The sequence below is a fragment of the Rhinatrema bivittatum genome, chromosome 9, assembly GCF_901001135.1.
Source record: "Rhinatrema bivittatum chromosome 9, aRhiBiv1.1, whole genome shotgun sequence".
Classification (NCBI taxonomy): Eukaryota; Metazoa; Chordata; class Amphibia; order Gymnophiona; family Rhinatrematidae; genus Rhinatrema; species Rhinatrema bivittatum.
This window is the reverse complement of record NC_042623.1, coordinates 216,051,611-216,063,902: the sequence shown is the minus strand read 5'-3', so window position 1 is coordinate 216,063,902 and position 12,292 is coordinate 216,051,611. Positions and strand designations below refer to the sequence as shown.

Below are 12,292 nucleotides of genomic sequence, written 5' to 3'. Positions count from 1 at the left end.
TCTATGAGGGAGAGTGCCTGAGCACATGTGTGTGCATGTGTGAGAGTACCTGTATATATGAGTGTGAGAGAGGTTAAAGTTTGTGCACCCTCCTCTTATCTATGACAATCTCAGGAGGACTGGAAATCTAAAGCTCTCAGGTATGGAGAGTGGGAGTTGGTTTTTTTTTTATTCTTGTCAGTTTTAATTATTGGATGTGATGTATCTGCTGTTTTGAAATATTTTATTAGTGTTTGGTAATATTTTAAACATTTTTATGTGTTTTTAATTGGCTGAATTTATCAGCAGATTTGACATTCTTTTTAATGGTTTGTTTAATGTATATTTCTTGATTGTGTTTGCATTGCTTACAGAGTTCAGCTTCTTGTGATTTCCAGTTCAGTTTTTGTCCACACGTTTCAATTTACATTTTATGATCTCTTTATTCTGCATTTGGTGAGAGACTGTCTTTGTTCTGTTTGTGTGACTGAGGCTTTAGGTATTCTGCTAGCATGTAGTTTCTGTGTAGGGATTTACAACAACCTGGCTTTAATCTGTTTTCCTAATAGGAGATGTATTGGTGTTTAAGGCCTAATGTAATATTTTCAGTATGGCTTTTTCATAGGTTGAGTTCTGGCAATTATGATATGGAAGGCTTACTATATTGGAATTGTAGTTCAGTTTTTTCCTGGCTTTCTGTGGTCCAAGTCTACACCCAGTACACTTTACTATAGGCTTAATATATATATATATGTATTTATTTAGACATTTAATATACCGTCGTTACATGTAAAGATCACAACAGTTTACAAAAGTAACATTCATAGCTATAATCAACAAATAATGATGGGTTACAGAGGTACCATATGGTATCCAGTAAACAGCCTTGATTATTATGAGAAAGGTAGTTTATTAAGACTATTAAACTATTATTATTGAAAGTGTATTTTTTTGCAGTGTATGACTATATAATATAAATGTTGTTGTAAGAGATATTTTTACTTCAGAAGATTGTACTTTGAATGTCTCTTTTCCATATGCAATCTGCCTTTTTAGGTTAGGGAAGTTAATACATTTTAAAATGGAAAATAATGCATGTTTGAATTATGTGGGGAGGGAAGGGAAGGGGGAATGAAAGGCTGTAAAGTTTGTCTAGGGCACCTAATACCTTTGTATCAGCCCTAAGAGAGATTGTGTCACACTCACAAACTCTACAAACTTCTTACACCCCCAGGGGGCAGATCCTGGAGAAGGGTGGGAGGCAGGCAATAGGGAATGGAGGAGTCCTATTTCTAGACCCCCATCCCATTAAACATTTCTCTGGTGCCCCCTAGTGTGGAAGCCGAAGACCGAGAACAAAAAAATAACAGGCCTAAAAACTGAGTGGTTAGAGCAGTGGGCTTCAAACAAGGGAAGCCAGGGTTTAAATCCTATTGCCATTCTTTGTGACCTTGGGCAAGTTCACCCTCCATTGCCTTCCCCCTGCCCTAGCTCTCGATGATTTCACCTGTACCTGGGCGTGGGGGCACCATTTCATCCTTTGCCTCAGGCAGCAGATTGCCTTGAGCTGCCCCTGCTAACTCCAATGGCACTGGTGGTGTGGCTGACATTGGTACCCTGTTGCCAATGCTACTGCTTGCCCTTTCCATCTTCTCAGACATGACAAGGACTGGAAGAGACACGGTGGTGGTGGAACATTCCCTCCAAATGTTAGTTTCTTATGGCTTGAAGTGCCTGCCTCTCCTGACATTTTTGGTTTAAAAGGTCTCTTTGTTGTGAGACTACTATTGTTTTAGAGAATCCTCTGCCAATTGCAGGCTTACTATGGCCTCTACCTTTACCAGACATGATGGGGCTTCTTTTTGTCAGGTATAGTGCCTGCCTACTGGGATTTTAAAGAGTGAAGTATTAATTTGTATTACTTGGAATGAAGTGTGAATGTATGTGGTACTGACAGTGACCAATACCACTGACTATGACGGTCAGTGTTCACTCTTTAAGGGTGAACTACCCACAAAGATAATGCAGTACTAAGTATTTTCCTCTGAACAAAGTTGACACTATTGCACACTGCACAGTAGTGCACATACATAGTACAGAGTCAGATGACAGAAATGTTCTGCTCTGAGTTTGTAGTCACAGATTAGTCTGACAAATCAACAGGGATCCATAGAGAAATCTGCCTACCTGCTTCAGAAAGAGTGACACTAAAAGCAAAAAAATCTGGTATACTACACACCCAAACAGAGAAAAAAAGGACTCTGTCTTGGACAGCATGGCACAGCCAGCTGAGTCACTGCAAATAGTCCCCTACACCTATCACTCCCAACTGGCTCCCAAGGGGAGAAAAACTATTTTTGGTGAATACGTTTTGTTGTAAATCATTCTAATTTGTTGGCATTCTGGTTTCCTTGCCAACATATGCTGACAAGGCTATGAGGTCACACATGAGTTACAGGCAAGGGCAGGTTGCTATGGAGACTCCCACATGACCAGCCACAGAAAGCTCCATATAAAACAAAGGTTCCATTCAAAAACAATGGAACCATTATATCCTATGCAAGTGAAAACAAATGAAACGAATGCCATTTGTTGAAAGTGCCCATTCTTATTTCGGAGTCCACGAATTAAACAAAAGGGGCTTATGGATTTGGCATTCATTTGAAAGGAATGCATATTCCTACTGTTAACAGTTGCTTCCTGCACAGCCTAAGCTTGGCTGCGCTCTATGGGCTTGGTTCGTAGGGAACCAGGCCCTACTACCAATTCCTGCATCATCTGCAGCTGGGGTTTGTGATTTCGCTTTCATTATAGCCATAACTATATCCACCCCAGAGAAAGGTTCATTTAAAGCTTCTGATCTGCAGTCTCCATGAGTGTGTCCTCTTCTAGAGGTAACCTTCACCACTTGTCTCCCAAGTCCAACGGCTCCAGCTCATCTTCAGGGTTGCTCAGCACTTCCACCTCCATCTCCTTTGTCTCTTCATCCAGTTCTAGTAGAGCTCCTTCCTGTTCCTGCCCCGCCCCCCCAGACAAGCTCTCTCCCTTCTTCCACTACGTCTGGACTTTATTGTCCTCTCGATAGGGCAAAGCCTGGGAAGTTTCCCCTGTGCCTTCTGGGAGTTGGAGCCCACCTGATTTATTTTACATACTAGATCTTCTTCCCAGATTTTCCTTACACCCTGCCTTCTTGTATTCACCAGGGGAATATAATGCCCATCACAATAAACACAAGCTAATGAACAAGCTAATATCCCCTTACTCCTATGCTTCACAAAGTTTTTTTCTGCTATACAAAGCACTACTGAATATTGGCCTCCTTATATATGTGTTATATGTACTGTTGCTATATATTAGGGATGTGAATCGGGCTTCGGACGATTGAAAATATCATCAATATTTTCAAAATCGTCAGAAATCGGGGGCTCCCCCGAAACGATAGGAAAACCCTACAATATTGATCATGGGGGTTCTCTTATTGTTTTGGTGGAGGGTGGGAAAAACGGCACACAAAAATAACCCCTAAACCCACCCAGACCCTTTAAAACTAATCCCTTGGCTTCCCCCACCCTCCCGACTCCCCCAAAAACATTTTACAGGTACCTGGTGGTCCAGTGGGGGTCCCGGCCATCCAGTGCTCCCTCCATGTGACAGGGGCCGATGGCACGGATACCCTGTCACATGGTAAGGGCAAAGGGCAATCGGCACCATTTTGATTAGTGGCAGCCGACGACCCGGGAGCGGGAGATCGCTCCCGGGACCCCCACTGGACCACCAGGTACCTGTAAAATGTTTTTTGGGGGGTTGGGAGGGTGGGGGAAGCAAAGGGATTAGTTTTAAAGGGTCAGGGTGGGTTTTTTGTTTATCGGCTCAGGAGCAGCCGATAAAACCACGATCAGCCCGATGAAAAAAACCCCGATTCACATCTCTACTATATATGCATTATATTCAGAAGTGCTCTGTAGCAGAAAAAGACTTGTCCAGCTGCAATCAGTGGTTTCCAATTAGCCATACTGCTGAATATTCCTTGTAAATATTCCTTGTAAATCTTATCTGGTGTAAGGAAGCACAACCTGGCCAGAGGCAGAAAAAGTGGAGTTATAATAAGAAAAAAGGTAACCCAGACCCCGGTTAAACAGCAGAGGGCACTGAAGGGGTCAAGGAGAACTACAACTCCCAGGTTTCCAGAGGCACAACTTGACCCGTGGGACAGGGAAGAGATGGAATAAGTGACTGAATCATGAAGCAGTGAATCAGACACAGATGAATTCATGGCCATAGTGGAAGAGGACGAGCCCGAATGGTGGTGGTGGTGGACTGTAAAGCCCAGTTCCTCACAACAGGAGAAGCAGGACATGGAAGTAGACTTCTTGATGGAGGAATCCTTGGATTCTGCCATGGAGACAGAGTAAGTCACCTAGTTGGGGGATGGGTTATCTAATGCAATATAAAAGAATGCTTTTGTCTTTAAGTGAAAAACCTTTTGTGGTATGCTGGTTTGGTTTGGGAAGGCTGCTGACTGCTGAACAACGGAGGGGAGCTGGGGAGAGTTGTGCATCTCCCAAGCAGGGTGGTTATGGTGGGCTTAGAAGCCCAGCAAGTATTTTTGTGTTCCTGAGAACTGGAGATGTTGTGAGAACCCATGTGTTTGACTGTGGGGATTAGAAAAAGAACTATTATATTTCAATACAGACTATTTGTATAAACTGCATTCTTGTGCTGTTTTGAGAGCTCGGTTGGCTTCACTACCAGCTTCACTTGAAGGTGTGCACAAGCCAAGCTAGGGCAGTAGAGGCCCGGGACAGGGCCTGAGAGTTTAAAGGCTGCTGGACATTAAAAGGGGGACCAGTGGCCAGATGTAGAGGTAACCTGGATCACAAGGAGTGTCGGACCTGCACAGCGGAGGTGTCTGTCCTTTACACTGGCTAACATACTTATTCAGCTATTTTGAATAACAAGCCCATGGCTTCTTGGAGACAAAAAACATTTAACCAAGAACTATCAACTTCAGACTAATGGCATGGTATGATATATGTGTGCTTTAATCCTTGATCTCCAAATTGTCCAACAAGTAAATTGTCCCAAAGCTTATCCAGCTGGTAGTGGGCCTCTTTTGCATTGTGTATTTTAGGTCATGGGCTCTTTCCCTATTCTTCTGCTCTTCCAAATGCTAGCTTTCTCTACATAGTGAGTTCTGAGCTGCAAAGACAACTTATGCTAGAAAGAGTACAGTAATTCCAATGTAAAAAAGCAGGCAAGTATTGTTTGTGCAGAGTTTTCCTACTTGATGTACAGTGTTGCTGTTAAGACAATGAGTGCAAGACAAAATTTGCAAAGCACTGATGAGTTATAGAGTGATTTCAAAGACTCCTTTCTTAAATTATTTTATGAAATCAAATCCTGTGGCACCTAGTAGAACAGAACTAGAGAGCATTGATAAGAAATTGATAGCAAATCATTGGTGTAAAAGGACTGAAATATAGAGATGGTTACATTCAAACCAGCATGCAAGCACACATTGATGCATGTATGTCGGTATAAACACAGATGTGCGATTATTTTATAACTTGTGTGCACATATGCCCCTAGGCCAGGGCCCAAAGCCAGGCCCAACACCGGGGCCTCAGCGTGGACCCAGGCCCAATGCTGAGTTTACCTGGGTGCAAGTTCATTAATTCTGGTGCAATGACTCCAGTGGATTATGTCATTTGGCAAAGAAGAGCCAAGAAAGAAGACACCAAAGAGGAGCTCCAAGGCCTGGGCTCCAGGTCTGGGCTGAGGCCCAGGCATTGGGACACTGCCTCTGGGCCAAGCCCAAGCATCGGACCTGGGTCTGAGCCCTGGCCTAGGCAAGGCCCAGGCATCAGGACCCAGCCTCTGGGCTGGGCCCCGGCATTGGACTTGGGTCTGTGCAGAGGCCCCAGCATTGGGCCTGGCTTCGGGCCCTAGCTAGGCCAAGACCCAGGCATTGGGTCCAGGCATCCAAGCTTGGGTCTTGCATAGAGCCTATGCTGAGGTCACGGTGACCTATCGCAACCTAGTCTTAAGTAGGGATGTGAATCGTTTTCCATATTGTCTTAACGATAGAAATCGTGTGGCAGGAGAAGAAAATCGTCTTTGGCACGATTATTTCATTGAAAAATCGTTAAAAATCGTTTTTTCCGATTAGTGCGCACTAACTCGAGTTAGTGCGCACTAACTCAAAATGATACAAATAGACACTTTCCAGGTCACTGAAGGTCAGTTAGGAATGAATATGTGTTCCTATTGGCTGGCAGCCCTCTTATCTATTGATGTTACCAAGGTTTCCACTGAGGTGATGGTTGGGGGGGATGGGAAATGGAACTGGAAACTCATGAACACCAACAGAAAATGAAACAAAGTGTTCACACTTCCCAGGTCAGTAAAGGTCACTTAGGAATGAATATGTATTCCTATTGGCTGGCTGTGCTCTTATCTATTGATGTTACCAAGGTTACCACTGAGGTAATGGTTGGGGGGATGTGAAATGGAAACAGTTGGAAGCTTGACATGTGATGATCAGCACTCACGTGACTAGAACTTCTTTGTTTATTATTTTTGTTAGCAGGCACCTGAAATGCTAGTGCATGTTGAATTTGCCAATCACTGTGCATTTTAGAAAGGTGGTCCTGGCTGGAACTGTACACAGTTCAAATATATGTAATTGATTGTTGGTAAGTGTATTTTTTAAGTAGCCACACTGGCACAAGTATGTTTACTTTTCCTCCTACTTAACTCACTAGCTCAGCTTTGTAAGAAGGGCTTCTCTGCTTGAGTGAGGGTCAGGCAGCTCCCCCCTGTCTGTGAAGCCAGCCTCTCACTAGTAATGCAGGGAGGGAGCTGTCTCAGACTTCACCATCCTCCCCCCCCCCCCTCACCCACACACCATTCACTAGCTGGGACATGGGGGAAGTCAGGAGTGAGGGTCAGGCAGCTCCCCCTGTCTGTGAAGCCAGCCTCTCACTAGTAATTCAGGGAGGGAGCTGTCTCAGACTTCACCATCCTCCCCCCCCCCCCCTCACCCACACATCATTCACTAGCTGGGACATGGGGGAAGTCAGGAGTGAGGGTCAGGCAGCTCCCCCCTGTCTGTGAAGCCAGCCTCTCACTAGTAATGCAGGGAGGGAGCTGTCTCAGACTTCACCATCCTCCCCCCCCCCCCCTCACCCACACACCATTCACTAGCTGGGACATGGGGGAAGTCAGGAGTGAGGGTCAGGCAGCTCCCCCCTGTCTGTGAAGCCAGCCTCTCACTAGTAATGCAGGGAGGGAGCTGTCTCAGACTTCACCATCCTCCCCCCCCCCCTCACCCACACACCATTCACTAGCTGGGACATGGGGGAAGTCAGGAGTGAGGGTCAGGCAGCTCCCCCCTGTCTGCGAAGCCAGCCTCTCACTAGTAATGCAGGGAGGGAGCTGTCTCAGACTTCACCATCCTCCCCCCCCCCCCCCTCACCCACACACCATTCACTAGCTGGGACATGGGGGAAGTCAGGAGTGAGGGTCAGGCAGCTCCCCCCTGTCTGTGAAGCCAGCCTCTCACTAGTAATGCAGGGAGGGAGCTGTCTCAGACTTCACCATCCTCCCCCCCCCCCCTCACCCACACACCATTCACTAGCTGGGACATGGGGGAAGTCAGGAGTGAGGGTCAGGCAGCTCCCCCCTGTCTGTGAAGCCAGCCTCTCACTAGTAATGCAGGGAGGGAGCTGTCTCAGACTTCACCATCCTCCCCCCCCCCCCTCACCCACACACCATTCACTAGCTGGGACATGGGGGAAGTCAGGAGTGAGGGTCAGGCAGCTCCCCCCTGTCTGTGAAGCCAGCCTCTCACTAGTAATGCAGGGAGGGAGCTGTCTCAGACTTCACCATCCTCCCCCCCCCCCTCACCCACACACCATTCACTAGCTGGGACATGGGGGAAGTCAGGAGTGAGGGTCAGGCAGCTCCCCCCTGTCTGTGAAGCCAGCCTCTCACTAGTAATGCAGGGAGGGAGCTGTCTCAGACTTCACCGTCCTCCCCCCCCCCTCTCACCCACACACCATTCACTAGCTGGGACATGGGGGAAGTCAGGAGTGAGGGTCAGGCAGCTCCCCCCTGTCTGCGAAGCCAGCCTCTCACTAGTAATGCAGGGAGGGAGCTGTCTCAGACTTCACCATCCTCCCCCCCCCCTCACCCACACACCATTCACTAGCTGGGACATGGGGGAAGTCAGGAGTGAGGGTCAGGCAGCTCCCCCCTGTCTGTGAAGCCAGCCTCTCACTAGTAATGCAGGGAGGGAGCTGTCTCAGACTGGTATCAGGGTTAGGGCACTGTGTGCAGGAAGATCACAACACTCCTGGTATTAATAGGGATAGGGCACTGTAAGAGATGACTGTAGTAGATTGAATAAAGATCTGATGTTTCTGCTCTCCTCACACCAAACAAAAACAACACACAAGCAGAGAAGCCCTTCTTACAAAGCTGAGCTAGTGAGTTAAGTAGGAGGAAAAGTAAACATACTGTGCCAGTGTGGCTACTTAAAAAATACACTTACCAACAATCAATTACATATATTTGAACTGTGTACAGTTCCAGCCAGGACCACCTTTCTAAAATGCACAGTGATTGGCAAATTCAACATGCACTAGCATTTCAGGTGCCTGCTAAGAAAAATAATAAACAAACAAGTTCTAGTCACGTGAGTGCTGATCATTACATTACTTTTTTTGTCAAGCTTCCAACTGTTTCCATTTCACATCCCCCCAACCATTACCTCAGTGTTAGCCTTGGTAACATCAATAGATAAGACCACAGCCAGCCAATAGGAATACATACATACATATTCATTCCTAAGTGACCTTTACTGAACTGGGAAGTGTGAACACTTTGTTTCATTTTCTGTTGGTGTTCGTTAGTTTCCAGTTCCATTTCCCATCCCCCCAACCATCACCTCAGTGGTAACCTTGGTAACATCAATAGATAAGAGGGCAGCCAGCCAATAGGAACACATATTCATTCCTAACTGACCTTCAGTGACCTGGAAAGTGTTTATTTGTATCATTTTCAGTTAGTGCGCACTAACCCGAGTTAGTGCGCACTAACACGATTTAACGATTTTTAACGATAAATCGTTAGAATTTCTATTGTATCGTGTTCTATAACGATTTAAGACGATATAAACATTATCGGACGATAATTTTAATCGTTGAAAAACGATTCACATCCCTAGTCTTAAGCAAGACCAAGACTTCGGCCTGGGCCTAGTCTGAAGCCTCAGCCTGGTGTAGGCCTAGGGTGTGGTAGGTTTCTGCGACCTTGACCTAGGACCCACACAAGGCCAGAGCTTAAGCCAAGCCCTAGGTTTCCTCTACAGCCCCCTACCCCGATCGGGTAAGTGGCAGCCAGAGAGGATCCTGGCTCCAGCATTTTCCAGGTGGGCACAGGAGGCTCTGGAATGCCCCTTTTTAAATGTTTCCATTTTGGGGGGGTTTTTTCAATGTTTAATTCATTTTTTAATTTTTTAAATTAAAGCAACAAAATAAACATTACATGAAATAAAATTTGTGGAGAGAAAGCCCCCCCAAAACAAAATGAAAAATGAAACAAAATTTTCCCCCTTCCCACCCTTAGAAATAATTACTAAAATGAAAGGCCAAAATTCTCTTTGAAAATGAGAAAGATTATTGAACTACACTATATTCAATGTGCCTTGCTGTATTTCAAGCATTGCTGTGTTAATAAATTTAAGAATATCTTACTGTAGAACCTGCATGCTTACAATAACATATTACTTTGTTTTGACTTTGCTATTTAGAGCACACCCATACATTTTAGCAGCTTTGGGACTAACTTTTTGAGATGATGAAGGTAATTAGCTTTTCAGCCTACTCAGTGTGCCATTATGTGACCAAAATTAAAATAGCGACATTGCACTGTGTGTTGCACAGACAGTAAAGCATTACTGTATCCAATTTCTAGCAAAAACTGAGAAATTATTTGTAATTGGTTGAGTTTATAATGGTATAATTTTCATTTTTCAAAACATAAGGAGACATTTTAAGTTTTGCACAAGCAAAGTACAAAAATCTGCGTCATTTTGGAGCTAATGTTTCCAAAGTGATTTTACTTGCTAACAGGCCGATACAGTACAGTGCTCTCCGACAGAGCGCACTGTTAACCTGCTCTTGGACGCGCGTTTTCCCTTACCCCTTATTCAGTAAGGGGAGGAAAATGCGCGTCCAACCCGCGGCACCTAATAGGGCCCTCAACATGCAAATGCATGTTGAGGGCCCTATTAGGTATGCACGCGGGATACAGAAAGTAAAATGTGCAGCCAAGCCGCACATTTTACTTTCAGAAATTAGCGCCTACCCAAAGGTAGGCGCTAATTTCTTCCAGCACTGGGAAAGTGCACAACTTAATATCATGGCGATATTAAGTCGGAGGTCCGAAAACCGGATGCTCAATTTTGCTGATGTCCAGTTTCCGAGCCCGTGGCTGTCAGCAGGCTCGAGAACCGACGCCGGCAAAATTGAGCGTCGGCTGTCAAACCCGCTGACAGCCGCCACTCCGGGCTAAAAGGAGGCGCTAGGGACGCGCTAGTGTCTTTAGCGCCTCCTTTTGCCCGATTCTACCGCACTACCTCATTTGCATACTGTATCGCGCGCACTGGCGAGTGGCCGATGTGCGCACCGGGAGAGCAGGCGTTCGTCCACTCTCCCGTGTTTTTACAGAATCGGCCTGTAAGTAAGGGCCTGATTTTAAAAAGCATGTGCTCAAGTAAAATTGGGTTTTACTCAAGTAAATGCACTTTACTTGAGTAAATGCCTTTTGAAAATTGCTATGATAGTATGTTAAATTTATACACGTAACTCCTTTGAAAATTACTTCCTAAGGCATTAGCCAGCTAACTCCCATGGTGTGAAAACTTCTCCTTGTTGAGCAACAGGAAGGATAATTTTCAAATTATAGCGCATATATGTATGTATGCATTACTGATTTGCTTATGGATTCTTCACCAGATTTTGTAGCCATCAGAGAAACATGGCTAAAAAAAATTGACAAAGTATTAGTAAAAATTAGTAAAGTATTAATGTTACAACGCACTAATGTTTTTTAATATTACTATGTTCCTAATGTTACAATGTAAAAACAGCATGACCTCTGTCATGCTTTTAACCTGTTATAATGTGAACCGATGTGATGTACCCCAACGAATGTCGGTATATAAAAGCAAATAAATAAAATAATAATAAAAAACCAAATTGATGATGACAGATACTTGACCCACTCAATCCCAAGAACAGGAAAAAAGGGAGGGGGGATCATGCTTATAGCTAAAAAGTCATTACAGCTGTGATTGATTGATCAAATGTCCCCACCATATGAAACTGCGTTATTTAGTTCGAAGAACCTACAAATTTGTATATTTTACTGTCCGCCTGGATTATTGGACCATAATTGCTCAACTTAGGATCAACTTAGATAAACCTGCTATCATCTTAGGTGTTTTTAATATTCACATGGATAATGAACAAACATCCCCTGCGTGCCAGAATATCATGGAAGCTCTTTCTGCTTTAGGATTTCAGCAAATAGTTGATGGTACTCACATAAAGCAAATCACATGTTAGACTTAATTTTTATTAGCACACGATTTTTAGATGCTACTCATCCCACTAGGACCCCTGTTCCTTGGTCAGACCACTTTCTGATTCATACTAGAATTACAATTAACACTCACCAGTCACAACAATCTACTAAGCCAGTTTCATTTCCCTTTCACCCACCATCTAATTTGGACACTCTAGAAGAAGCAATTAGAGATGAAGTAGAAAAGTTAGATATATCAAATACAAATGATGCTTCAAAACCTATTCGAAATGACTAATGATGTGGCAAATAAAATTAATCCCATTACATTTAAACATATAAAAAGCCCACCTCTATCTACACCATGGTATAGTTCTAATATTAGACAGGCTAAAAGAGAGCTAAGGAAAAAAGAGAAGAAATAGAGACATACCAAAGACGCTATATTGCTGTTTTCTTGGCTGTTTTCTCAAGCCAAACTTGGCTGTTTTCTCAAGCCTTCCCCTGATGAGACACTCCCCAACTAGCAATGACTCTTACACCCCCCCCCCCCATCACCTTCCCTCCTCGCCTATCACCTTCCCTCCTCGCCTTGAGCCTATAACCTCCGCCTGCCACTGCCCCATCTCTAGCCCTTGTCGTCTCCCCGGTATGATGCCTCCTCTACCACCTATCTAAAGGAACCGTTAAGATCGAATCACTCAGTTAATTTAGCCGCTAA

The 12,292-nt window shown here is 44.6% G+C and overlaps 1 protein-coding gene across 2 annotated transcripts in view; it reads right to left on the bottom strand.

Moving 5' to 3' along the window:
• The window catches only part of MBNL1 (muscleblind like splicing regulator 1), a 623,451-nt gene that overhangs the window by 595,461 nt on the left and 15,698 nt on the right, over positions 1-12,292 (bottom strand). The gene's annotated exons all lie outside the window — the stretch shown is intronic.